This window comes from Polypterus senegalus, chromosome 3 (genome assembly GCF_016835505.1).
Source record: "Polypterus senegalus isolate Bchr_013 chromosome 3, ASM1683550v1, whole genome shotgun sequence".
In the NCBI taxonomy this organism is placed as follows: domain Eukaryota; kingdom Metazoa; phylum Chordata; class Cladistia; order Polypteriformes; family Polypteridae; genus Polypterus; species Polypterus senegalus.
Genome location: NC_053156.1, coordinates 231,321,695 through 231,347,686, shown reverse-complemented (window position 1 = coordinate 231,347,686; position 25,992 = coordinate 231,321,695). Strand labels below are relative to the sequence as shown.

The following is a 25,992-nucleotide window of genomic DNA, read 5'->3' as shown; positions in this document are numbered from 1 at the left end:
GATTTGCTAATCCCAGAATACAGTGAGTTGCAGTAATCAAGGCAAGAAAAGATAAAATGCATGAGTAGCTTTCTCAAGATCCCACGAAGATAAAAAAGGCTTGATCTTACCTAATAGACAAAGCTGGAAAAAGCAACTCTTGACTACAGAATTAACCTGTTTCTCAAAAGAGAGGTTACTGTCAAAGATAACACCAAGATTGCGGACTTGAGGTTTGCAAAAGACAGAGAAAGAGCCGAGAAGTCCAAGACCAATTTGGGCTTTAGCTGATGGACCCACTATAAGCACCTCCGTTTTATTTTGATTCAGATCAAGAAAATTATTAGCCATCCAGGATCTTAGTTCAGAAAGACAGTTGTGCAGTTGATTTATTGCAGAGTTGCAGACGGAAATATAAACCTGTGTATCATCAGCATAGCAGTGAAAAGAAATGTTAAATTTCCTAAAAATAGCTCCAATATGGTGAAGATATATAGAGAATAGGATAGGACCCAAAATGGATCCCTGAGGATACTACTTTAAGAGGAGTAGTAGACGAAAAAGAGGAATTTAAAGTCACTGAAAAGTGTCTACCAGTTAGATATGATCTGAACCAGTTAAGAGCAGCCCCTTTAAACCCAACAAGATGTCTGCAACAGCAATATCTCATGGTCAATAGTGTCAAAGGCAGCAGTCAGGTCCAGGAGGACAAGGACTGCAGCGCCACCTGAGTCAGTAATAATAGAGATATCATTGAATACTTTAAGGAGGGCCGTCTCAACACCATGATAACGCCTAAAGCCAGATTGGTAGATCTCAAATAAATTATTGGAGTTAAGGTGATCAACCAATTGATTATAAATAATTCTTTCTAATATTTTAGCCAGAAATGGCAATTGGGAAATCGGGCAAAAATTAGCTAAAACTCCAGGATCAAATTCTGCCTTTTTTAGACAGGGCACCGAAGCATGTTTAAAAATGAGGGCACAACCCCCACACTAATAGAATCATTGATAATGGCTAGTAAAGATGGGCCCAAAACATCAAAGGCTTCCACTAAGAGGAGTGGTGGTGCTATATTAAGAGGACTGGGAGCTGGTTTAAGGGTGTCAATAGTTCTTTTTAGCTGTGAAAGTGAGACAGGATCAAAAAGATTCAAATACAATACCATGATTAACAGTAGGAAGTTCATAGTCAGTTGAAACAATACCACAGCGAATTTTATCAATTTTACTGACACAGAATGAAAGAAATTGCTCACATGAAAGAACAGTGCTATTTAATCCCATCACAGAATGAGGGTGAATGGCCGCATTAATTGAATTAAATAAGACACTAGGATTCTTAGAATGACAGGAAACTAAATCAGTGAAGAAATCATGTTTAGCTTTCTTAACTGCAACCTGGGAGTTGAATAGAGAAGTCCTAAAAATCTGTTTAGAAACAATCAGACCATCTTTTTTCCAACGCCATTCTGCAGTTCAACAGGTGCGGCACAGCGATCACGTAGTTTCATTTAGCCAGGGAGCAGGTCTTCCCTTATTACAGCGTATCTAGAGCAGAGCAATTGAGTCTAATGCCTTTTTACAAGAAGAATTAAATTCAAAAACAGAATCATCGATACAATCATATTGGACATACGCATCAAGACTAGAGACTATTGTTTTAAAATCAGATATAATAGAAGAATTTAAAAAGCGAGAGCAGCATGAAGCATAATTAGTAGTAGGGACTGCAATAATATTCAAATCCATCATTATAGAAAAGTGATCAGTAAAAGAAACATCGCATAATGTTCATAGAGCAGAGTCCAAAACAGAACTGGTTTATATTGAGGCAAAATGGCGGTTTTAAAGAGCAGTGTGGGAAATGATGTCACTGGTGCCGGACCCGGAAGTGATTTCATCAGGGCCGGAAGTGACATCGTCATTGACAGCAGAACCGGAAGTGATGTCATCAGGACCGGCAGCGAGGCCATCCATGGTGCCAAAACTATGTGGGATTTCCCGTGGATGGTCTGCAAGTGACTGAGAGAAACAGTTAGTGCATTCCGCCGCCCGCTGGTCTGTCATACACTTACTATCATTTAGCCCCGTCAGCTGTTTCCTAATCGCACGTGTGTGAAAACAGATTGAAGCAACCTCTCTTTCCAAGTAAATTTGAAAGAGCAACTTAATTAGTAATTGAAGTTGTACAGATTTTTCTCTTTTTTAAGACAGATGATTTCAAAAATGCAACAGAGCTTTTTAAATCGGAGTTTTCGAAACTTCAGAAATTTGTACAATATGCTCTGTTTGAGGTTCTTTTAATGAAAATTGAACTTCTCCAGCAAGTTTCTCTGAAGAAGAATTCTACTAAATTTCAATGAAATCAGTCCATTGGGAACCGTCTATGTTTACATGACAGCCAGATATGACAAGCACACTAGCTTATTTTCACATTTTTAAAATGGCAGAAAAGAAGGTATAACTGGCATGGCCTAGAACTGAATTTTGTTAGTACTTCAGCTTAATTTATCTGTAATGTCATTTCAATCAATAGATTGATAACCAGTGATTTTCAGTCAGCCTCTTGCCGTGCCCAAGACATTAATGTAGCAGCATTTCTCCTTGTACCTATGTGATGGCAGGAAATGAGAACATATGAATCTGAGCATTCAGTACTTTTCCAAAAGGGACAACCTCAACCTACCTATTAATTTTTTTGCCTTGCAGAATTAATTACTAATTTGAATTTCTCTTTTGAGTTTATTAAAAATATGCAAAAATGTTTTATTTTTCTACAGTTTAAAAAAAAACTACCTTAAGATCAAAGTACTCATGTAAGTCCTCAATAACAACATACCGTAAACAGAGAGCAGAGAGACAGGTTCATTTTTGGCCAAACATTAAATGAAATAGAGCATGTGGAAAAAGCTGCGAGAAAAATGTGATTGCTCATTTGTCTTGATATCAAAGGATAAATAATCTTAGAATGTTCAGCCTGGCACTCTTTTTGTTTGTAGAGGTTAGCATATGCAGATGATCTCTTTGTCATCTCTTCCTTAAATGATGGCAGAACTACTGTACATGCAAATAAGCTCTTTTGAGATTGAAATTTGAGGTTTCTGAAACACCCTTGAAGGTTTTGAAAGTCATTTGCAATAATTCATCTTTCTAAGGTAGCAACAAAGCCATAGTGAGTGTAAGAGCTGTGGAATCTGTTTAACCTGAACTCAGTTCAAGTTTCTATTGTGGAAATGGACTCCAGAAGAACACAGGAGGACGTCATCATTACTGGAAAAGGTCAAATGTTGGGTAGCAGTGTATGCAGTGAATGAATAGCATGCTGTGACATATTTTATGGCTAGCATAGTCATACAGTACCTGGGTTATAAATTGAGATATCTCTGAACAGATGACCACACCGACATTCCTGTACCTGTTGAAGACACCCTGGCTGGATCTGGTCTTGGTCGAATATGGGGGTCAATAAGAGAAGATGACTTAGATACAGCTTGCTAATGAAGTACACATTAAAAGTTAAAGTGTGACTATAAGGATATTGGTGATTATGATTGATGGTCGATGATGAGATAATTATACCCACTGACTTTTCAAGGAATCTTAGGACATTCCATAAAGTAACTATTCAGTGAAGTTTAAAGTCCACTCCCTGCAAGTGCCCACATAATATTAAGTCAGACTTGATGTAGCAAAAGATATCATACAGAACAAAAACAAGGGGAATAAAACACCTCTAAGCCTTTTCTCAAAATTATATTTTGTTATGCATGCCTATAGTACAACAAGAAAACACAAATAAACTGTTAGTATCTCATCTACTTAATGAAGTGTTTTGGTATTTTTCAGTAAATTATAAAAAGATGCAAGAGGCTGAAAGCATGTAGATGTAGAATATGAAGACATGCTGCATAAGCATTGCATCTGTGCTGCTGTTCTTTCCATGAAGTCTATATCTTACCACTACTATAGGTATTGTGGATGAAAATCGAGAATAACAGCAGGCAGACACCAATAAAAAAGTAAAAAAGCAATTTCATTATTCTTGGTGAGCAGAGAGGCCACAGGAACTGTCACGTTCGCTACAGACAGTCAGCCTAGCCAGCAGCCTGAAGAGACTTCCTTTAATACTCAACTTCGTTGACAAGAAAGAAAAAGAGGAAATGTAGTAGTTCATCTTGAGGTCATTACATGGATTGCTAGAGTCCCTGTTCACATCCTAAATTTGTACATGTTTTTTACAGATAAAGAGTTGTCTGCATTTTCACAGTTTTAGGAAATACACTTTTGCTAGCTTGCATGTACATAAGTCCAGTTAGCGGTTTTTAGGGTGTATGTAACTCAGCAGTTTTAGACAATGCTACCTCCCTATTCTTCTGCACCATCAGGGTTATAACTCTTCAATAGCTATGTGGCAGTTACAATTTAAGAATTTTTTTCTCAGCTTATAAAAGGATTAAATGTTATACTGTCGGTTAATGCACAGCACATTCTTATCATAGCTTACATTTCAGTTAATAATTTTTTTTTCTTCCTCAGTATCTTATTGAAGTAAGATCTCTATCTTTCTGTATGCCAACTGGAGAAATAAATTCTTCCATCCCTTTTCCAAGCACACTCTGTACAGGGTGGCAGAGGATAGGAGCCTCTTGCAGGACACCAGCCTGGGCCATTTACATTTAATAAGCCTTTGGGATGTAGGAGGAAAACAGGGGTAAATGTACTGGGACACTGGCAAAGATTTTACTTTAACTGAGATTAAAAGGTATTTTTATAATATGTGAGGGCTTTCTCTTTAACTATCTTTCAACCAATACAGTGAAAGAATCATTTTAAAGTGATAGTTGGTTCCTTTAAAATGTGAAATACCCATGTCTTGTCATTCATTTATGCTCTATTTGATCAAACTGCAAGAATTCTATCCTTTAACTTTCCTTTGTACTTCAAACCCCAAAGACCTGGAGTGTATCTTGTAGCTCTTTTCTGAACTTGTCCCCCTTCTGCAATGCCCTTCTTGTATATGGACACCAAAACTACACACATCAGTTTAGATATGGCCTCCCAAGTCCATTACACAGCAGCTTATGTAGAACCTTTTTCTCCCCATTATGAGATTCATTAATCAACTGATGGATATCTTTACAGGCATCTCATGTTTGCCTATCACTGAGGAGGCCTTATCATCTATTCTTCGTCTTGTCCCAGTTGGACAAAAGAGGCACTTATGTTAGAGTGCTGTTCATAGACTAAAGTTTGGTATACAACATCATTAACCCTCAGAAGCTTGTTGGAAAGCTGAATCTGGCAGGTTACAACGGTTCTTTATACATCTGGATCAAAATCTTCCTGACAGAGAGATTCCATACAGTCCACATTGGAAACACCATCTCCAGCATCATCATGTTGAGTACTGGTGTCCCCCCCGCGCTGTGTACTCTGCCCACTTTTGCTCACTTTAATGAATCATGACTAACCATGCACAGCTCTAACACTATTATTAAGTTTACCCACAACACAACAGCAATTGTCTCATCAGCAATAGTGGTGAGTTAGCTTTCAGAATGGAGACACGATGACTGGTGGACTGGTGCAACTACAACAATCTGTCTCTTAACATGGATAAAATGAAAGAGATGATTGTGGACATGAGACACACCCATGCTGTCCACAACCTACTGCACATCAAGAGCTTTATGAAATTGGTCAAGATAGCTAAATCCCTTGTTGTACACCAGACAGCTGACCTTACTTTGTCAATTGACACCACCTCCATACCCTAGTTTGTGCAGCAGCATCTCCACTTCATTGGGCAGCTGAGTAAGGCAAGCCTACCTCTCTGTACTCTCACCATATTCTACAGAGGCACCATCGAGAGGATTATGACCAGCTGCATTCCTATCTCATTTGGAAACTGCTGTGTCTCTGACCACAAGGTCCTGCAGCAGATAGTACTGTATAAACAGCAAAAAAGTTCATTGGGATCTCCCCAACCTCCATTAAAGACATCTTATTAAGCATTGCATCAGGAAGCCTACAGCACTATGGAGGACCATCGCACATTTCCCACAGTCTCTTTGTTCCACTTCCACCTAGCAGAAGGCTGCTTCCAAACCAGTTCTGGCGGGTTCTACAACAGCTTCTTCCCCTTGGCTGTCTGGACTCTGAGCTCTGTGCTTACCTCCTCCCCTAAGATCTGCTCCTAGTAGTTTATCTATATGCAGTTCATTTCTTACTACTTTTGTCTGTATAATTATTTTTTGTTATTATCATTAATTTGTATTTTACTATCCATTTTAATTATTTACTATCTATTCATTTCCCTGTTATTTACTCAGTTATCTATGTATAGTACAGTATAATTCTTCTCCTATCTTGAACTTGTCCTGTGTTTATTTGCATATTGCACCAAGGTCATGGTGGAACGTTATTTTATGCCACTGTATAGTGCAATACTGCAATACTAGTATGGATGATCTGTCTCTGTTATTCCAAAAGATGGCCCATCATACACATTTTTAATAATAAAATGCATTGATGGTGCAACAGTAACATTAACACTGCTTTTGTAAATCCCATACCAAATGGCATATAGCAGAGATGTATACATTGCATGGTGCACTGCAAACATTAATGCTGAGGCCTATGTTGATTACTTAGATTTCAACTCGTCTTAGATGGGTGGCACAGTCACTTGACTTGATTTGACTTGACTTGATAATCCAGCAAACTACAAGTATTAGTCTTTTTCAATTGCTCCTAAACACTGAATAACACAACAAAACAGACATAAATAATCAAAAAAGAAATGTATCAAATGTCCAAGTCAGTCACCTGAAAAGTTCTTTTTTTCTCTCTCTGGATACCCTTATTTTGATAATGCAGTTGCACCCTTGTTCAAGGTGCCTGTGTTTTTTATTCAAAAATGACATGAAAAGGAAAGAAAAATTATGCCTAATCACAGGAAGAATGGGCCATTTAGCAAAAACAACATAAAGCCAATTAAATATAATTTGCATCTATAAAAAGCTCAAATTTATTTAATTACCATAAAAAAGCATTTCATAAAAAGATTCCTTCCTCTTTATTTGTTCTGCAATATGTTTCTTTTACTCATTAAGATTGTAAGAGTTTATACACTTTTGAGGGTTACTTTAACGCCATAACAGTTAATTCAACTCTCACAATTTCACTGGGTATCATCAAGCGCAGAAACAAACTTTAGTACAAACTGTATACTTCCCATAGCACAGTATTAGGATCTGTATTAGGATCAGTCCCTGGTGGGTCACTACAGTGTAGGCAAAATATCCAGACCCAACTAGATGAGGACGTCCATCAATAATATTAAAAATATTTCTTCCAGCTAGCTGGAGTACAATTTCAGATATTTTGTTTTCACCAAACTTTGTTCATGGACAGAAAACAGGTTTCTACATAGAGAAAAATATAAGGGACTATCTTAAAAGGTATTCAGCCATCACACCTCTGCTTTGGGGCTTTGCCTTTTGCCTTAATACCCATACATCCATTCATTTTTTTATACATTCATGCATTGAGGCATTGCCATCTGCCTAAAAACCCAACTATCCATCCTTCTTCATTCCTGCTTACCCATTTCTGCCTTTTTAGGAGAAAGTGGAATAAGTCATGGATTGTAGGGCACACTTATGGAAATACCTGCACTTACTCATGTTTGGCCAATTTCAGATCATAATGTCCAGTTAACTTTACCTCCATTACTTTATTGGCTTGATGCAACACTCTGTAATAACTCCAGCTTCGCCTCAGTGCTCCTAGTTACCATGAATGCGATATCAAGAATAGGATCTTTTCATGTCATCTGAACTTCTCCTATTAGTATAGACAAATATTGGCAAGGACTGTAAAATGAGTCATTTAGTTGTTTTCTCGAAATCTTGCATTTGTAATCTATTTAGTTAGCCAATAAAAGGTGTAATTTCACCCTACTTTCTCCTGTATCAATCTATGACTAACACGGTACAACACCCTACTATTTTGTTTTCTACCTGTCAGTAAAAGTACACACATATGTGTTTTGTAAAGCACTTGTAGCTGTATTCAATAAGTGGCATTTGTTATACTAATATATACAGTGTATTGTTTATAGCTTTTAAGGGTGGGGTCCCTGTTAGTGGTGCCCTGAAAGGAGTCAAGTGAGGACAGTCTGTTCAAGCCATGTAGTTAGCATGAGGTCAGACTGGACAGTCTCCGTTAGTGCAGTCCTATACATGGCTGCTTGCATTTAGAAAATGAAAGCAACGATTAATGTAAAAAGTCAATAGATGTGTAGCATGTCTTTAAATTCTTTACACCCTAAAAGTAATTGTAGCTTGCAGACATTCCAGCTGGTTTGTTTGCTCTTCTTTTAAACCTACTAACATGTTTACGTATGTTGTTTGTTTTACAGCTCCTTCGGTAATCTGAACCTCGTCTCCAGCAGACCGTAAGTATAAACAGATTCCATTCTTAAACTCCATGGATTTTGTTGCATAATGGTCAGAAGCTTTACTACTGTATTCCAGGCTGCAAGCCAACTAATGATCAGTGCTTACCAAACAGTTCTAAATTCATCTTCTCCCTCCTTTAATCCTCCAGCCCCCTTTTCATTTTGGATTCACAAGTCACAACTGCATATCAATTGATGTTATGAAGCTGATGGCATCCGAGGGTGCATTGTAATGAGCTCAAAGCCATGTATGTGGAAAACCAGCTATTTTTTTGGTAGATAAAAGTCAGGTAACTAAATCAGACAGATATTGATGATGTAAAAAGTGAATATTTGAGTTGTGGGGATGAAAAAATGCCCTTAAAAATATAGAGAATTGAAGCAGGTGGTATTTGAAATTAAAAATGATTAAACTTGAAATCAAAGGAAAGGCTAGCAAGGCTGCAAAAAATCATATGTAACCATTGTGCATTACAATATCAGGAAATAATTTATTAGAGAGTCCCAGGAAAAGGCATAGACTATGTTTTGGTGAAGCAGAGCTTGACATTAAGAAAGGCACAATAACACAATAAGCACAGTAAAATGTTTTACTGATAGGCTCAATAATTGTGATAGATGGCATCCCTTTCAGGAGTGAACATACCTAAAGTTACCTGAATAGGTAACCTATGACCTTATGACATGATTAGGCAGGTTTAGCAAATTAACAAATTACAAGATAAATAGTGAAATCCACGCAATGTCAAAGCAAATTGGCATTGCAGGTGTGGTGAAGCAGAATGCAGGGTTTCCATATTCATTTTATAAACATGGCACTCTCTGACCAGGCAGACTCTTCGAATTCTTTCTTCAGTCATCTTTCTTTGGGCTCTTTCTAAGACAAAACGTATCTTAAGTGATTGAAAGAGAATCCCTAATGTCAGATTTCCAGTGGGCAACATGAACAGATGTTGCTTAACTATTGCTGGCATTCACCAGTTCACTGTTAACCTTGAATAGGTCTGCTTCGTGGTTTTTATATTTCCCATAATTTTTTTTTGGTTCTTTTATTGAATTTATTAAAAGCATATAACAATCAAGTCAAACTTAACAAAACTAAATTCAAATCCACCCCCACCCATGAGAAAGAGAGGAAGGCCAACAGCGAGAGTAAAGAAGAAGTAAAGAAGAAGAGGCTGTTGACTGCACAACTGATTACATCAATTTCTGTATGGACATTGTAGTTCCAGTAAGAACAGTATGCTGCTATGCTAACAACAAGCTATGGATTACAAGTGACATCAAGGGCCTTTTGAACCAGAAGAAAAGGGCTTTTAAAGGTGGTGATCAGCATGAGCTCAAGCGTGTGTAGAAGGAACTCCGAGTCCAGCTCAGGGCGGCGAAGGAGCAGTACAGGAGAAAGCTGGAGCAGAAGTTGCAGAATAACAGCATGAAGGAAGTATGGGATGGGATGAAGATCATCACTGGCTGCAGCTTGAAGCGGGGTGCCACTATGGAGAGAGACGTGGGGTGAGCAAACCAAATGAACAACTCCTTAAAAGGTTTGACCACCCTAACCCACACTCACCTCAGAGTACTGCATCCTCCAACCATCCTTCTGCTGATACCAGCATAGGAGAGACATCCCTACCCACAATTACAGCAGTGCAGGTGAGCAGAGAGCTAAGGAGACTTCGTGCCAGCAAAGCAGCAGATCCAGATGGAGTATTGCCATGACTGCTGAAGGCCTGTGTGCTGGAACTGTGGAGTTCTCTACAGCGCATCTCCAAGTTGAGCATGGAACAGGGGAGACTCCCTAGGCTTGGAAAACATCTTGTATCACCCCAGTCCCAAAGGTATCACGTCCTAGACAGCTGAATGACTTCCGTCCTGTTGCTCTGACGTCACATGTGAAGAAGACCATGGAGCGGCTGCTGCTTCACCACCTGAGGCCACAGGTCCGTCATGCCCTCGATCCATTACCAGAAGACGGTGGGAGTGGAGGATGCCATCATCTATATGCTACAACAATCCCTCTCCCACTTGGACAGAGGCAGTGGTGCTGTTAGAATTATGTTTTTTGACTTCTCTAGCACCTTCAACACCATCCAACCTCTGCTCCTAAGGGACAAGCTGACAGAGATGGGAGTAGATTCACACCTGGTGGCATGGATCGTGGACTATCTTACAGACAGACCTCAGTTTGTGCGTCTCGGGAACTACAGGTCTGACATTGTGGTCAGCAACACAGGAGCGCCGCAAGGGACTGTACTTTCTCCGGTCCTATTCAGCCTATATACATCAGACTTCCAATATGATTCGGAGTCCTGCCACATGCAAAAGTTCGCTGATGACACTGCTGTTGTGGGCTGCATCAGGAGTGGGCAGGAGGAGGAGTATAGGAAGATAATCAAGACTTTGTTAAATGGTGCGACTCAAACCACTTACACCTGAACACCAGCAAGACCAAGGAACTGGTAGTGGATTTTAGGAGGCCCAGGCCCCTCATGGGCCCCATGATCATCAGAGGAGACTGTGTGAAGAGGGTACAGACCTATAAATACTTGGGAGTGCAGCTGGATGATAAATTGGATTGGACTGCCAATACTGATGCTCTGTGTAAGAAAGGTCAGAGCCGACTATACTTCCTTAGAAGGTTGGCGTCCTTCAACATCTGCAAAAGGATGCTGCAGATGTTCTACCAGATGGTTGTGGCGAGTGCCCTCTTCTACGCAGTGGTGTGCTGGGGAGGCAGCATAAAGATGAAGATCGCCTCACACCTGGACAAACTTGTTAAGAAGGCAGGCTCTATTGTAGGAATGAAGCTGGACAGTTTAACATCTGTGACAGAGCAACAGGTGCTAAGCAGGCTCCTGTCAATCATGGAGGATGCACTGCATCCACTGAATAGTGTTATCTCCAGGCAGAGGAGTAGCTTCAGTGACAGACTGCTATCACTGTCCTGCTCCACTGACAGACTGAGGAGATCGTTCCTCCCCCACACTATGCGACTCTTCAATTCCACCTTGGGGGGTAAACGCTAACATTATTCAAAGCTATTGTCTTTTTTTACATGCATTTGTATTACTCTTTAATTTGATATATTTTTTTTTTGTATCAGAAAAACTGCTGCTGGATTATTTGAATTTCCCCTTGGGATTAATAAAGTATCTATCTATCTATCTATCTAAAACATTTGAGTGTAGTAAAAAGAGAAAGGAATCTTTTCCTCCAATATAAATGCTTATTCTAAAATATTATTGATTAGGTATTGCCAGGTTTTAGAAAAGTTTTGAACAGATTCTGTAAGTGAGAATTTGTTTTTTTTCCAATTTCAAATAGTATATACCACCAGTAACCCACTGACTTAAAAGAGGTGAGTTAGGATTCTTCCAGTTAAGCAAGATAAGAATACATGGTGTAGCAGATAGAGGCGTGGTCCACCTCTAACACCCTCAGGTACCACTCTGAACACCAGGTGAAAGTATAATAACTATTCTTTTTATTATTATACCGTGCACAAAGCACCCTCCACTCTACACTCATAAATTACAAATAACAACAACACTATTCTCTTTCCTCCTCGCCCAGACACTTCGCCCTCCTACCTCCCAGCTCAGCTAAGTGTCTGGACTGAGGCATCGTCCTTTTATAGCCCCTGACCCGGAGGTGTTCCTGTCCCAACAGTCCACAGTTCCTTTTTCCTTCCGGGTCAGGGCAAAAGTTCCTTTTTTTCAACTCGGGAGCACATCGTTCCTTCCTGTCACATGACCGTGACGTACTCCCAGGTCATACGGCACAAAAGAGCCCATAAGCCCCCCCACAGCGACTCCTAGTGGCCCCCAAGGTATCCAGCAGGGCTGTGTATAAATACTACAAAGTCCATGAGGCCCTGGGGGTGAGGACCGGCCTGAAAAGCCGGCAGTCCTCCACAATGGTTATAGTGAAGTAAAGGCAATTACAGCTTGTTTACCATCATTTATTGTACATCCACTCTCTTTTTCTCCAGCATATGTGTTCCATTTTGTTTGGAAGTTCACTTTTGAGTGTTGCTTTGAAGCAATTTATCTTTGACTCACTTTTTTATTGAAGCAGGTTGATTAAGCAATATGTGGAATTTTCTCAGATGCTCAGCATTCACTCTGAGCCTCTGCTGTCTATTTACAGAGCTCCATCACCAGAACCTTAAACATTTTGTCTGTGTTTAAAGCACCACACATGATACAACTATCCAGTTGACAATAATTCTTTATCAGTGATAATGTTCAAAACTGGAAGCCCACCTTTCCTAATTTTTTCTACGTCGTGGACTTGCTATTTCTGTGTTTAATTTTTTCTTCCTGGTCTACTGTACTGATGCTGACCCTGCTATTCTACTGAATCTGTTAGTTCTTACTGTCAGTCAAATATTCATATCAAGAAGTGTTTGACACAAGATGATTGCTTCAAATTGCTACATATTTTACATCAAATTATATATAGTACCACATTGAATACAGTACATTTTCAGAGTGGCAGTTTTTATTTCTATCCATTTCTCAGGTTACACTATACTTGATTTTTGATGAATGCGTGGAAAATGCAGTTTAATGTAGAAAATTGCAAACTGCTGTATGTGGGCAAAAGGAACTTAATTTATAAATACAAGATGGAAGACAGTGTCCTACAGGAAGCAACCTCTGAAAAGGATTTAGGGTGTTTTGTTGACAGAATGTTTTCATCTTCTAAGCATTGTGCAGAAGCAATTAGAAAGGCAAATAAAATTTTAGGTTATATTGTAAAAAATGTTAAATATTAATTGAGGGGTGTTATGCTCAGACTGTATAATACACAAGTGAGACCCATCTGGAGTATTGTGTGCAGTTCTGGACATAAGCATACAAAAAACACATAGGAGAAGGTGAAGTCTTCCAGAAGAGAGCAACCAAGTGCATCCCAGGACTGAAGAACATGTAATACTGTCACCGACATGCTTAGTCATGAGCATAGGAGACCAGGTGGGGATGTAATCCAGGTCTTCAAAATTCTCAAAGGCATTGATAAAGTAGATTCAGGAGAATTCAGCTTAAGGGTGAATCACATACTTGAGGACAACAGGAAGTGCATTTAGGACAGAAGCCAGGAAGCATTTCTTTACTCAAATAGATATGGAAATCTGGAACAACCTACCAGGATGTGTAGTTGAGGCAAAACACCTTGTAGTATCTATATGAGATATTGTGATGGCTTAGCTATTAACTAAACAAACAAACTTGATGGACTGAATGGTCTCTTCTCATTTCCCAATTTTTTATGTTCTTATATATTCTTCCACGGGCTACTAGCCTTGGATCACATCTAATTTAAAACTCTAGGCATGGTTTATTATACCACTAGAAGATCTGACCCTGTGTATCTCCAGGCCATAGTCACAGCTTTTGTACCAGTCTGCCACTAATATATTACTAATTGATTATAAATCTGCTCTTCCTCAATTCTAAGCTCCAGCTTTAGTGGTAGATAAGACATTTTATTAAACTCTGAGCTCAATGTTTTAGAAAAGAACAAAAAACAACTATTCAGAATTTACTTAACCTCATTACTAATGATATTTATAACACCTACAGTGCCTGTTATAGTTATGTTTTTTTTCTCTGAAATTTCTCTTTTGAATTCAAAAGACTATAAAGAAGATTGGAATTAGGCTAAATAAGGCGCCAACTATTTAGGCTTTTATAGGAGAAACATATCAAACCATATGCCAGTTTTCACATTCAAATCAGACTGAACACCATCCTGTTTTTTTTTCTGGTTTTGAAGTTGCTATCACTTCATTTGTCTAATACACTCAGCGTTCTGAGTTCAAGTCTCACACTGGTTTGACAGCTATGTGAAGTTTTCCAATTCAACTTGTTAGTTTTTCATCTGGTAGTCCAGTTTTCTTTCTATGTCTAAATGTTATAAATGTGTGCTTGATTAATTGCATTTCTTCGAGGGTTGAACACAGCCTTAGACACTGTGATACCATTAGTTATTAAAAAGCATGGCTGGATGGATTGTAAAGACTGAATAAAAGCCTTACTCCTATATTGATAATTGCATGTCAACTTTCAAAACTAAGGCTCAAACTTCCCAGATCACCCTGCCAGAAAAGTGACAGGCAAATTTACAGTTATTGGGTGATCAACATGTACAACATACAAGTGTGTTACTGAATCAACAAGGTTTACAATGGAATTTATCATTAGTCTCAGTTGTGCTTTTGCCGATTGCACTTTCACAGCTTATGCATTGTTATATTAATGACTTTACCTGTGATGTACCTCATCAATTTGCGTGCTACCTTTTATTAAGGTCGGGCTTGTAAAATCCCCTTGTGTTTCTATTCAGACAGTTTGTGAAATGTATGATGGAAAAGGTAGAAATGAAAATGTACATTTCATCATATTATTCTCTTTAGCACAGTGGTTAGCACTGCTGCTCTCATGGATCCAGCATCCTAGATGTGAATCCCGCTGACAGTTATTTTATTTGTGCACATTCTACCCATGTCTATCTCATCCAGGTACAGTATTTAGCTTTTCCTGCCGCATTCCCAAAGATGTGCATGTTAGGTTAATTGGTGGCACCAAAATATCCTCAGTATAGTGTGGGTGTCTGTGTGAGTGCGCTGTGTGATATATAGTATGTACAAATATAAATATATCTATTTCTGGAATGATATAATGGGATCATTGTGAAGGAAGATTATTGAGGAACCACATAATAACATCGGAAGAAGTAAAATAAAAAAAGTGCTCAAAAATCATTTTCTTTTCATGTTGTTTTTTGCTGTATCTCTTTATCCCAGTCCTGACCTTGCTTCCACTTGCTAGTTGAGCTTTTGTCCAAGACTATCTTCCTGACTCCAAGCCCAGTGTTTCTCTGACTGTGAAGTGAAGCCTCAGCTGAGGTTACTTGTGGCCAGACAATTGTTGCCTTACTTTGTCTTTTTAGGGATTCCAGGATGGAACTCTTTCTAATGGCTCTTGGTGACTCTAAACCAATGATACCTTTGTTTCCTTTAATATTCAGGTCTCCAGGGTTGCCTTTCAACTGCCCAGATAATTGGAAAGATGATGCTCTGCTGTTTCCTAATGAATATTTGACACAGCACTGGGATTCGGTGGCATTTCCCTGAGAATTCCCCAATGAATGCACAGCCCTACTTTTTAGCTAATTGCTATGTGATGACACTTCTTGGTAAGGAGTGCTTGTAGCCTCTTGATTGGCCTCTCAGGAGCCCCCGAATATACTAAAGGTTGTTTGGACACCTGCTCAGTGGGGTCCTGAAGGAATACAATATGCTGCCACTCAGGACAAAATTATCTTCAACTGGTACTGACACCATCCTTTATAACTGTCCCATGGTACTCAGCATAAATAAAGGGCCAACCGACCTGTAGTGGCCCCTATGCTCCTGAATTGACACGGGCAAGCCTTGTCCTGCTGTCAGTGTGGGATTTTCTGGGACACCTGCAACTGTCCTCTTGCCAACAGCCAAATATAAATTGTGATTTTTATGCCATAGCCAGGGTTTCATTCCTGACTTGAGCATATTTTATATGGATTGTTTTGTTTTTGTTTTGTAAATATTTTATAAGCTTGGTTTGTGTTTTCTTAATGCTTAAATTGTATTTTTTGTATTATTTATTTACTAGTGAAAAACCCATTTAGTAATACAGGCACAACAGTACAATGTAGAATAGGAAGAGAATGTAAAATATAGAAACAGGGAATCTAAATCTTATCGTGATATTAGGATTGCAGAATCATCTAAGAGAGTAGACATTGTCCCCATGTTATTGGAGGTGTCGAGTGAAAATTTCTTTATAGTATATTTAATGTTTATTTTTATTAGTTTTTTAATTTTACAAATTGAGTTTTTCTTAAACTACACTTGTAGTCTTTGACTAAAAAGATTTCTTTGTATGCAGTGTTTTGCTAAACTGTCTTCCCCATCTCCACCACACTTCTTAAATCCCACCTTTATGCCATAATCCCGACTATTACAACAAAAATAAACTCATCCCTTGACACTGACTTTGTGCCGCTCACTTTTAAAATCGCTTCTGTAACCCCCATGTTAAAAAAGTCTGGTCTTGATGGTGACGATTTTAACAATTTTCAGCCTATTTCACACTTACCTTTTCTGTCAAAAGTTCTTGAGCGTGTTGTAGCCTCCCAGCTCACCAATTACTTAACCTCTAATAATTAGATGGAACCCATTCAGTCTGGTTTCAGGGTGCAGCACAGCTGTGAAACTGCTCTTCTTCGGGTAACCAATGATTTGCTTATGGCAGCAAACTCTGGACAAACCAGCATATTAATGCTGTTAGACCTCAGTGCAGCATTTGTCAGGAATGACATTCTACTTTCCAGTGTGATATATGGTTGGCTGTTCATCCCGGCCAATACCCCTATGCCGCCAGGTGGAGCCTTCCCTGCAGCATGGAGGTGCCCTGAATGCCAGCAGGGAATTATGGACATTGGAGTGTTCCTCTACAGCCCTGCTGGAAACCACGGGGGCCACTAGAAGGCGCTGCAGGGAGGAACAGAGCTTATTTGCCCTACACCCCGGAAGGACATCCGAGTCACATGGACAAGTGGAATGACATGCTTCCGGATTGAAGAAGAAAGATTTTTATCTGACCCGGGAGTGTTCCTGGTCACGTGGACAGAGAGAGCGAAACACTTCCGGGTCAAGGACTATAAAAGATTGTGAGAAATCCTCAGACTACGAGCTGAGCTGGGTGGAAGGGTGGTAACGCATCTGGTAGTATTTGTATTGTTTATTTATGAGTATTGTAGAGTGGAGGGTGCTTTGTGCACTGTTGTTTATTAATAAAGTAAAAATTTGGACTTTTATCTGGTGTCTGATGTATTGTCCAAGGGTTCAAGAGGACGATAGCACCCGCTCTCTGTCACACCAGAATGGAGAACATGCTGGGTATCTCTGGAACTGCCCTCCAGTGGTTCAAGTCCTACCTGACTGATAGGCAAGAGTTTGTTAGTTTTGGCAGCAGCAGGTCCAGCTTAGCGCCAGTCACACAAGGAGTTCCTCAGGGATCTGTCCTTAGCCCTCTTCTCTTCTGTATTTGTATGTGTCCCCTTGGCCATATTATTTCTAGCTATGGACTGGGTTATCATTTTTATCCAGATGACACTCAACTCTATTTCAATGTCAAAAGTGCAACTTCCTCAGAGTTTTCTCAGCTCACAACTTGCCTCAGTGAAATTAAAACCTGGATGGAGCAGAATTCCTTAAAATTAAATTGCAACAAAACTGAACTCCTGCAAATTGGCAATAAAGCACTACTTAAGAAAATGAGCACCTTTTCAGTCACTCTTGACAGTGATCTCATCAGATCTTCTTCTGATGTAAGGAATGTTTGTGTCATTTTTGATTTCTCCCTTTCTTATCCTGTCCACATAAACCACATTAAGAAACATTTCTTACTTTCACCTCCATAACATCACGTGTTCGCTCATTCTTCTCCTTTTCTAATGCTGAGAAACTTGTCCATGCTTTTATCACATCCCACATCAATTACTGTAACTCCCTACTGGCAGGTGCCCCTTCTAATCTTGTATCTCAGCTCCAGATGATTCAAAACTTTGCTGCTAGAGTCCTTAAACGAACCAGCAACAGCGAGCACATCACACCGATCCTGCTTCACCTTCACTGGCTCCCTGTGTCCTACAGGATTCAATATAAAAATGTTTTAATAACAGGCAAAGCTTTAAATGGCCTTGCACCAAACTACATCAGTGACCTTCTAAATCACTATGTTCCTGTTCACATGTTAAGGTCCTCTGATTCTGTTAATCTTGTTGTGCCTCACACTAACCTGCACTCTATGGGTGACAGGGCATTCAGCTCCATAGCACCCAGACTTTGGAATGACATCCAAAGTCTGGGTGCTCTATTCATTCTTTTAAAAAACCACTTAAAACTCATCTATTTAGGAAGGCTTTTAACTTAACTTAACATTCTGCCTTTTCGTTCAGTTTACCTCTCTGTCCAGGTGCTTAGGATAATTTGTGTGTCTGTTATATCACAAATTAGGTTATTTATTAGGTTTTTCTTTTAGTATTGAATTTAGTATTTTACTCTGGTTTATTGTTCTTTATTCTATTTAATGCTTTGTTATCTGTTTCATTGTTCTAGTCAGGAAAACATTTGTATCCAATGTTACATATACCCTGCTGTTTTTTTCTAAGACTCTTGGGCATGGGAAAGGCGCTATATAAATAAAATGTATTATTATTATTATTATTCTTTCTCAATTAGCTGGTTGTAATCCATTGGCAAAATGGTAAATCACACCATTGTTCATAAAATATTACGGATGAAAACCTTGTGCAGATGCAAAGTTTTTCAAAGATTGCTTAAAAATATACAGTATATAAAGTCCAGCCAGTAACAATCACTAGTCCTTGTATCCCTCTTTCTTTGTACCTTTTGCTGTCTCTGGGCATGTAACATTCTAGCTCGCGTTTCTTTTTCTCATTCCACCCTTGATTTTTGTAACTTCTTTCTCATGTTCTAATTGCACTTCATCCAAAGAATTTATCATAGGTTGTAGTGAATTCCCGAAGGGTTAATTGAAAGTTAATACTTTTTAAGAGACATTCATGCAGAAGTCAAGCATCATGAGTGGCGATGACACTTGTAAATGTTACTATGTTACATCCAAGCACGGATGGACACAGGAGAGTTTATTATGTTATGCCTCAGCACAGATGGACACCTGCCATTTTGTCATTTTATATATATAGAAATTGCCTTCTGTTTGTTATGGTAATGAACAAGGAACAGGAATTTTAATGAGGAAACTGGGAGACATGGTGTAGTTAAAAACAGAAAAAGGTCAAACCCGGGAGATCTTCTGCTCTAATTAATAAAAGAAGAGACAAAAATTCAAAAAACAGAAAAGATTTATGCAAAATAGATCTGAAAACAAGAGTTTTGAATCCAATAGTTTATAAAAGGAATTAATCCCAAGGTTGACTTTTTAACCCCCCACATGTTGTATTTTAAAATTTCACGACCTTTGAGGAAACGCCCCTGACAATAATGAAGGCCAAAATGGCATTGATCATAAATAACCAAGATGAATCAAATAAGACAACTGATGTTAAACTCATATTCTAGGGCTAGGAAAACCACCAGATTGAATGCTAGAACTTGACAAAAGACAAGAAAATATTAAATAATGAATCCGCTCATAGCACTATGAATATGTAATGTTAATTATTTATTTATATGCTGTGGGTCTACAGTACATAAGCTTGCAAAAGCCTCAGTGCTATCAGTGAAACATTTGTTTACTCTCAGATTTTCATTTTTTGGAATTTGAATTTTTCCTTGTAATTGTGAGTAGCTGTTTGGTTTTTTAGTTTATGAATACAGCTTTGGACTTTTGCTTCAAGTTTCACATTCATTTGCTTCCTGGTTAACCATGTTTTGGATAAACATCTTGATTTCTCTCTTTCATTATTGTGTTTGAGAATATTCTGTAATAAAATCTTTACATTTATTAAAGAAACTTTGGTTTGCTATTGTGAGCCTGGGTTTTTAGGATTCTCTTCTCCTTTTTTCCAGTCTTGGCTTTATTTCAGCCTATCTTGAGTTTGGGATCTGGATGATTTTTTTTTGTTTTTGGAAAAGACTGTTTTTTGAGTTTTGTGAGCCAGACAAATCATAACAGTAATACTGGATTTTCACAGTATGTATTGTAATAAAACACGATATCCTGCTGGTGTCTCTCTATACCCAATATGAAATCAAGCAAATGTAAAAAATGTGTTTTAAAATCAAGCAAATGAGTGAGAGAAAAATAAGAAAAAAAACCTTGAAGTTCACATAAACAGACAAGATAACAAAGCCCTGTTTGCCTTCATGGCCCCAGGTCTTGAACACATATCACCCAGAAAGGGGGTCTCAACCACTTTCTTTTTCTCTCTCTCTCTCTTTCTCCCTGCCTGTCTAAAATGACCCTAACATCTTTCTCTTACTAGATTGCCAATAAGAAGAGTGGTATTAGATTATTATAGGAGCAGAATGATTGTGTAGTGTAATTTTCATAATTTTATTTTTTGAAACTGGAGTTGTAATTTATTTTATAAATAGTTTTTTGATTCTTGCTATCACTATGTTATTCTGACATGGCAATGGTATTTAGGAAGGCATGAGAAAATAGTTTTTCCAATTAGTATGGCTTAGTGGATAGGGAATAAGACAATAAACTACAAGGCTAAGACTTTAGTCCTAAGCAAATCACTCCACCTGTCTGTGCTTCTCCACACACTCACACAATATATAGAGTACATATATTGATACTGTTATACTATACTATACTGTACATTAAAGCAACATGTCTTTATAAAATGGTGAATTATAAAATAATTATTTTTCCCACTTTGAATACCTTATCTCTACATTCTTTTTGCTTCACCCACCTCTACTTAGAGCTGTGTTTTCTTATATAATTCACCTCCTAATTTAGATCATCCTTCGTTTGACTGAAATTGGGGCAGATATTGAGGTTTTGCTACTGTCCCCCAGGAAATGACCCTTTTCCCACATGTTGGATTGACTGATGAGGCAGGCCTTAACTGTTCAAATGGCAAACTCATGTCCTCTGAGTTGGAATGAGAATTTGGTCTGTCACTTCAAGAAACAAATGTAATGGACTGCAATGACCTTTCAGATAATAAAGTTATAAAGCAATAAAAATGAAGAGCTCAAAACATATACATTATGAAATTCTGTATACTGTGAACCTTATGGGTCACTTATCTTCTATCATTGAACCCAACAGCACAAAGCAAATTCTAAGTGTATTGAAAGCTAACAAAATCCTAGTTTTAAACAGCATTTTCACAATACAGTAAATGAATACAGACAAAATAATTAGCTTTAAAAACAATTTCTTGGATGGCCTAACACTTTTACAAAATATTGAATATAAACTCCTTTATGTACATGCATTTTGTTTTAGGGGTCCTCAGAAAGCCAAGCGATGCAGCTCTTCATCATTTCTCTGAGCCTGTCTTGTCTTGTCTTGTTTATTGAAACACCAAGCAACTGGGACTGAGGGCCCTCTCTTTCATTTTCTTCTGGCACATTCTTTGTCTTTCTGTAGCACCCTTAGGCAGAATTCATGTCCTAATTTTCAGGTCAAGTAAACTGCCTTCCACCTTGTTCTATGAGGGACATAACTGGAAGGTCAAGTCCCAAAACATCCTTGTGGATCTTCCAGGGCTATTTTTGATTTTACAGGTCTCTGGTTTCTCCCTACTTGGATGTGTCTATTTCTGTTACTTATTTGTTTATTGGTATTATGTAAATTTGTATGTGTTGTAAGAAACAAGACAGGAACTAAGATAAGATTAAGAGAACACACAATGCAATAAGATAAGATGAGGAAAGATACGCCAAGATAAGACAAGATAAGATGTGATAGAAGTCAAGAGAAGATAAGATAGGATAAGAGAAGATTATACAAGGCACGATAAGAGAAGACATGATACGATAAGATAAGGAAAGAGAAGATAAAACAAGACATGATATGATAAGATAAGAAAAGAGAAGAGAAGATAAAACAAGATACGATACAATAAAATAAGATAAAATAAGAGAAGATAAAACAAGATAAGATACGATGAGAGAAGGTAAGATAAGAGAAGACACAATGATACAAGATAAAATAAGGAAAGATATGTGAAGATTAGACAAGCTAAGGCAAAGATAAGATGTGATACGATAAGATAAGATACAATAAGACAAGGCACAATAAGAGAAGACATGATACACTAAGATAAGATAAGGAAAATTAAGAAAACATAAAGCAAGATGAAATATGATAATAGAAGATAAGATAGGATACAAAAAGACAAGATAAGGAATGATAAGAGGTGACATGATAAGATAATATAAGGAAAAGCAAGAGAAGATAAGACAAGATAAGACAAGACACGGCAAGAGAAGGTAAGATAAGACATGATAAGAGACGGCAAGGCAAGGCAAGATAAGCTACAATAAGATAAGATAACATACGATAAGATAACATAACATAACACAACATAAGATAACATAAGATAAGATTCCTTTACTGTCATTGCATAACACATGCAACGAAATTCTGGTACACTACCTGAAATGATACTCAAAAATAACTTTTAAAAACCGAACGTCTAATATTCTCACATAGATGGCTCACATATTACACAATTATCAGCATATGTAAAAAAAAATAAAAGTTTTTCTAAAACTACAGCACAAGTTAAGAAAAATAATTAATAAACAAACAAACATACACATAAATAAATAAATAATGATAAATATGCTGTTTCACGATTATTTCTGTAATGAAATCACACACCTCATAGAACTTAGTATAATAATCATTTTGGGGTAGAAACTGTTCATCAGTTTGTGGTCTCTAACAGACCTATATTTCTTCCCTGAAGGAGAAGTTCAAACAGTTCATGTGATGGTGATACAAGTACTTTATGAACCTGTATGTCTTCTGCAAACATCAAGAGGTGTACATGTCTTCCATGGTAGGCAAAGGTATGTTGGTAATTTTCTCTGCTGTTTTTATGATGCTCTGTAGAGCCTTTTTGTCAGCTGCTGAGCTATTACCGTACCACACGAGTATCCCATAAGTCAAGACACTCCTAATGGAACAACGGTAGAACCAAACCAGAAGCTTTTGTGACAGGCCAACCGTCTTGAGATTTTTCTGGAAGTAAAGTCACTGTTGTACTTTTTAAACCTGTGATTTTGTGTTTATTGACCGTGTGAGATCTTCTGAGATGTAGGTATCCAAGAATCTAAAACCAGAGACTCTGTCACTGTTTATATATTCCTAAAATCAAAAATCAGTTCTTTCATTTTTTGGTGTTAAGTATCAAGTTATCTCTGTACACTAGTCTGTCAGTCTATGTACCTCCTCCTGTAGGCAGACATGTATCCATCAGTGATTAGTCCCACTATTATTGTATTTGTTGTGGGATGGTATTTAGTCATATGCATACAAAGAGTAAAGGAAAGGGCTCAAGACACATTCTTGCGGTGCTTCTGTGCTAAGGGAGCGGTGTGGGCCCATCCTTTCTGGCTGTGGCTGGTTTGTTAAAAAGTCCTGGATCCACAGGCAGATGTTACGCTAAAAGCCTAGGCCGGATATCTTGGAAAACAGTGTGCTCTGTATGATAGTATTAAAAGCAAAACTGTAATCCACAAACAGCAGCCATGCCTATGTTGCTTGCTGTTCCAGGTAAAGCAGTACAGCGTGGAGGACAGCAGAAATGGCATCGTCTATTGACCTATTGGATCCATATGAATATTGGTGAGGGTTTAGAATGGGTGGGAGAGCAGCCTTGATGTCCTTGAGGTCCAGGCTTTCCAGACATTTCATGATTAATGATGTTTAAGCTACAGGTCTATAATCATTGAGGCAGGTCTACAGTCTGCTTTGGAACTGGTACTATGTTAGGTGTCTTTATTCAGGTAGGGCTAGTGCACTGTGATTGAGATTGATTGAAGATATTTGAAAATACCTCCTAGGAAACCATCTGGGCAGTCACTTTCCATACATTGATATTCTGGAATGGGCTTATAACATCAACAGATTGTATAGTGGGTACCTGTCTGTGGGTATCTGGACCTAGCCTGGTCTCTCCTGCCCATGGCCGAAGAAGCTGTTAAGCTGCTCTGCCAATGAGAAACTGCTGCTACTAGTAGGTGGGCTGGTAGTATTGTTTTGTTTAGTGATGTGACATATACGTTGTCATCATGGGCGCCGGCAGGGGGGTGCAAGTAGGTGCACGTGCACCCCCCTAGCTTTTGAAAAAAAGGAAATGGAGAAAAAAAATAAATCTTTCAATAATAAGAAAAACGCAAAAATAGTTTTTATTTTAAATTTTTAAATTACAATTAGACGTTTACATTTTACAACTATACATAAACAATCATTCACTTTGTTTCTAAAAGAGCATCTCAAGCCTTCTTTTTTGTTGTCCAAACTTGTCTACAACTTTGTCGATAAATTTTGGACAATTATTTATTCTTTTTTTGTGTACAATAAGCATACATAATCCACTTAATCTATCGTCACTCATTGTAGATCGGTTCCAAGTTTTGACGCGCCGTAATGTGCTAAAAGATCTTTCAATACTGCAGGTTGTTGCAGGAAGTGTCATGCCAATCTTGAGTGCCTCGGAAACAGCCGGATAAAACTTCGTAGCCTCTTCAATTAAACTCATGCAATCGGTAATTTCGTTTGCAATGTTTTTATTTTTCCACATCTCATACCATGTGGTAGCATCAGATATAAAGTTTGGAAGAATATCACCATACAGACTGTTAATGTCTTCCAGAACTATTAAAAACGATGATTTATCCAATTTACTCATTTCTTTTGGGTAAAGTTGTAAAAGTGAAAATGCTTTCTCTTGTGTAAAAGAATACCGAATTTGTAGAGAAGATATTATAGAATCCAAATAAGGGATGAAAATGGACCTCCTAAAATATTCTTCTGCGTTTTCAGAAAGTAAATTCGATCTGTGAACTTGCCTTTATTTAACCGTGGCTGTTTTAATTCAATGTCTAATTCTTCACAAATCGATTGTGCTTTTTTGAAAATCAATGAGGCATGCCGTCGTGTGAGACGACCGCGCGGCTTATACTGTCCGATTTTCACGTGGTCGTATGACACGGTGGTTGCTCTTATAATATAAGAGCATACATATTATGTAACCAATCAACTGCATTTGCTTAAGACAACTGGGCGTGTCTTAAGCAAAAGGTAGTATCTAATTATAATTTGAAGCTTCGATAGTGGTATATTTTTGTCATTTGCATTCATTATTTTGTAATTATTACGTAAATAATAATATTTTGCATTCAGAGCGTGCTATTATTTGTGTATTGTTATTATATGTATAGGTGTATAGCTACAAAATGTATTTTCAAAATAATTATGCAAATGCGAAAAAAAATGTAAACTTTTTAAAATTTATAATTCCCCCAACCCCTTCTTTCTACCACTAATACTTTAAAACCCGAAAAATAATTATATCTATTTTACCAACATACAAGTATATAGTGTACAGCTAGATCTCTTTTACGCGGTATAGTTCCGATTTATGGGAGAACAGTGCGCTTTAGAGAAAATATTTATCATAAAGTTGTAGAACTTATCAATGTCTACAATTTTTATTTGAAATATTTTCTCTAAAGTGTACTGTTCTCCCAGAAATCGGAACTATTAACCGGCGTAAAAGAGGTCTAGCTGTATGTAAGTGCTTACAAAATTACATTAAAAACTTAAGGAAAAAAGCACTACCTATGCCACTGAATACATCAATAACATTTTTAACTATATTCCAGTGATCATATGATAACAAAAAAAAGTCGATGATTTTTGTCAGAAAATTAAAAATTAGGTCATGCCTTAAGTGGTTAATCTATCTATGCAAAAACTGACTGCTCTGTACTGTTCAGAGATAGCGACTGTATTGGCAGGGATTTAA

The 25,992-nt window shown here is 37.9% G+C and overlaps 1 protein-coding gene across 2 annotated transcripts in view; it reads left to right on the top strand.

The window, feature by feature from the left end:
- The window catches only part of syt2a (synaptotagmin IIa), a 422,896-nt gene that overhangs the window by 177,925 nt on the left and 218,979 nt on the right, over positions 1-25,992 (top strand). For both annotated transcript variants that reach the window (XM_039748716.1, XM_039748715.1), the window contains one exon: positions 8,410-8,445. The gene's annotated coding sequence lies outside the window, so the exon portion shown is untranslated. The remainder of the gene's footprint in view (positions 1-8,409; positions 8,446-25,992) is intronic.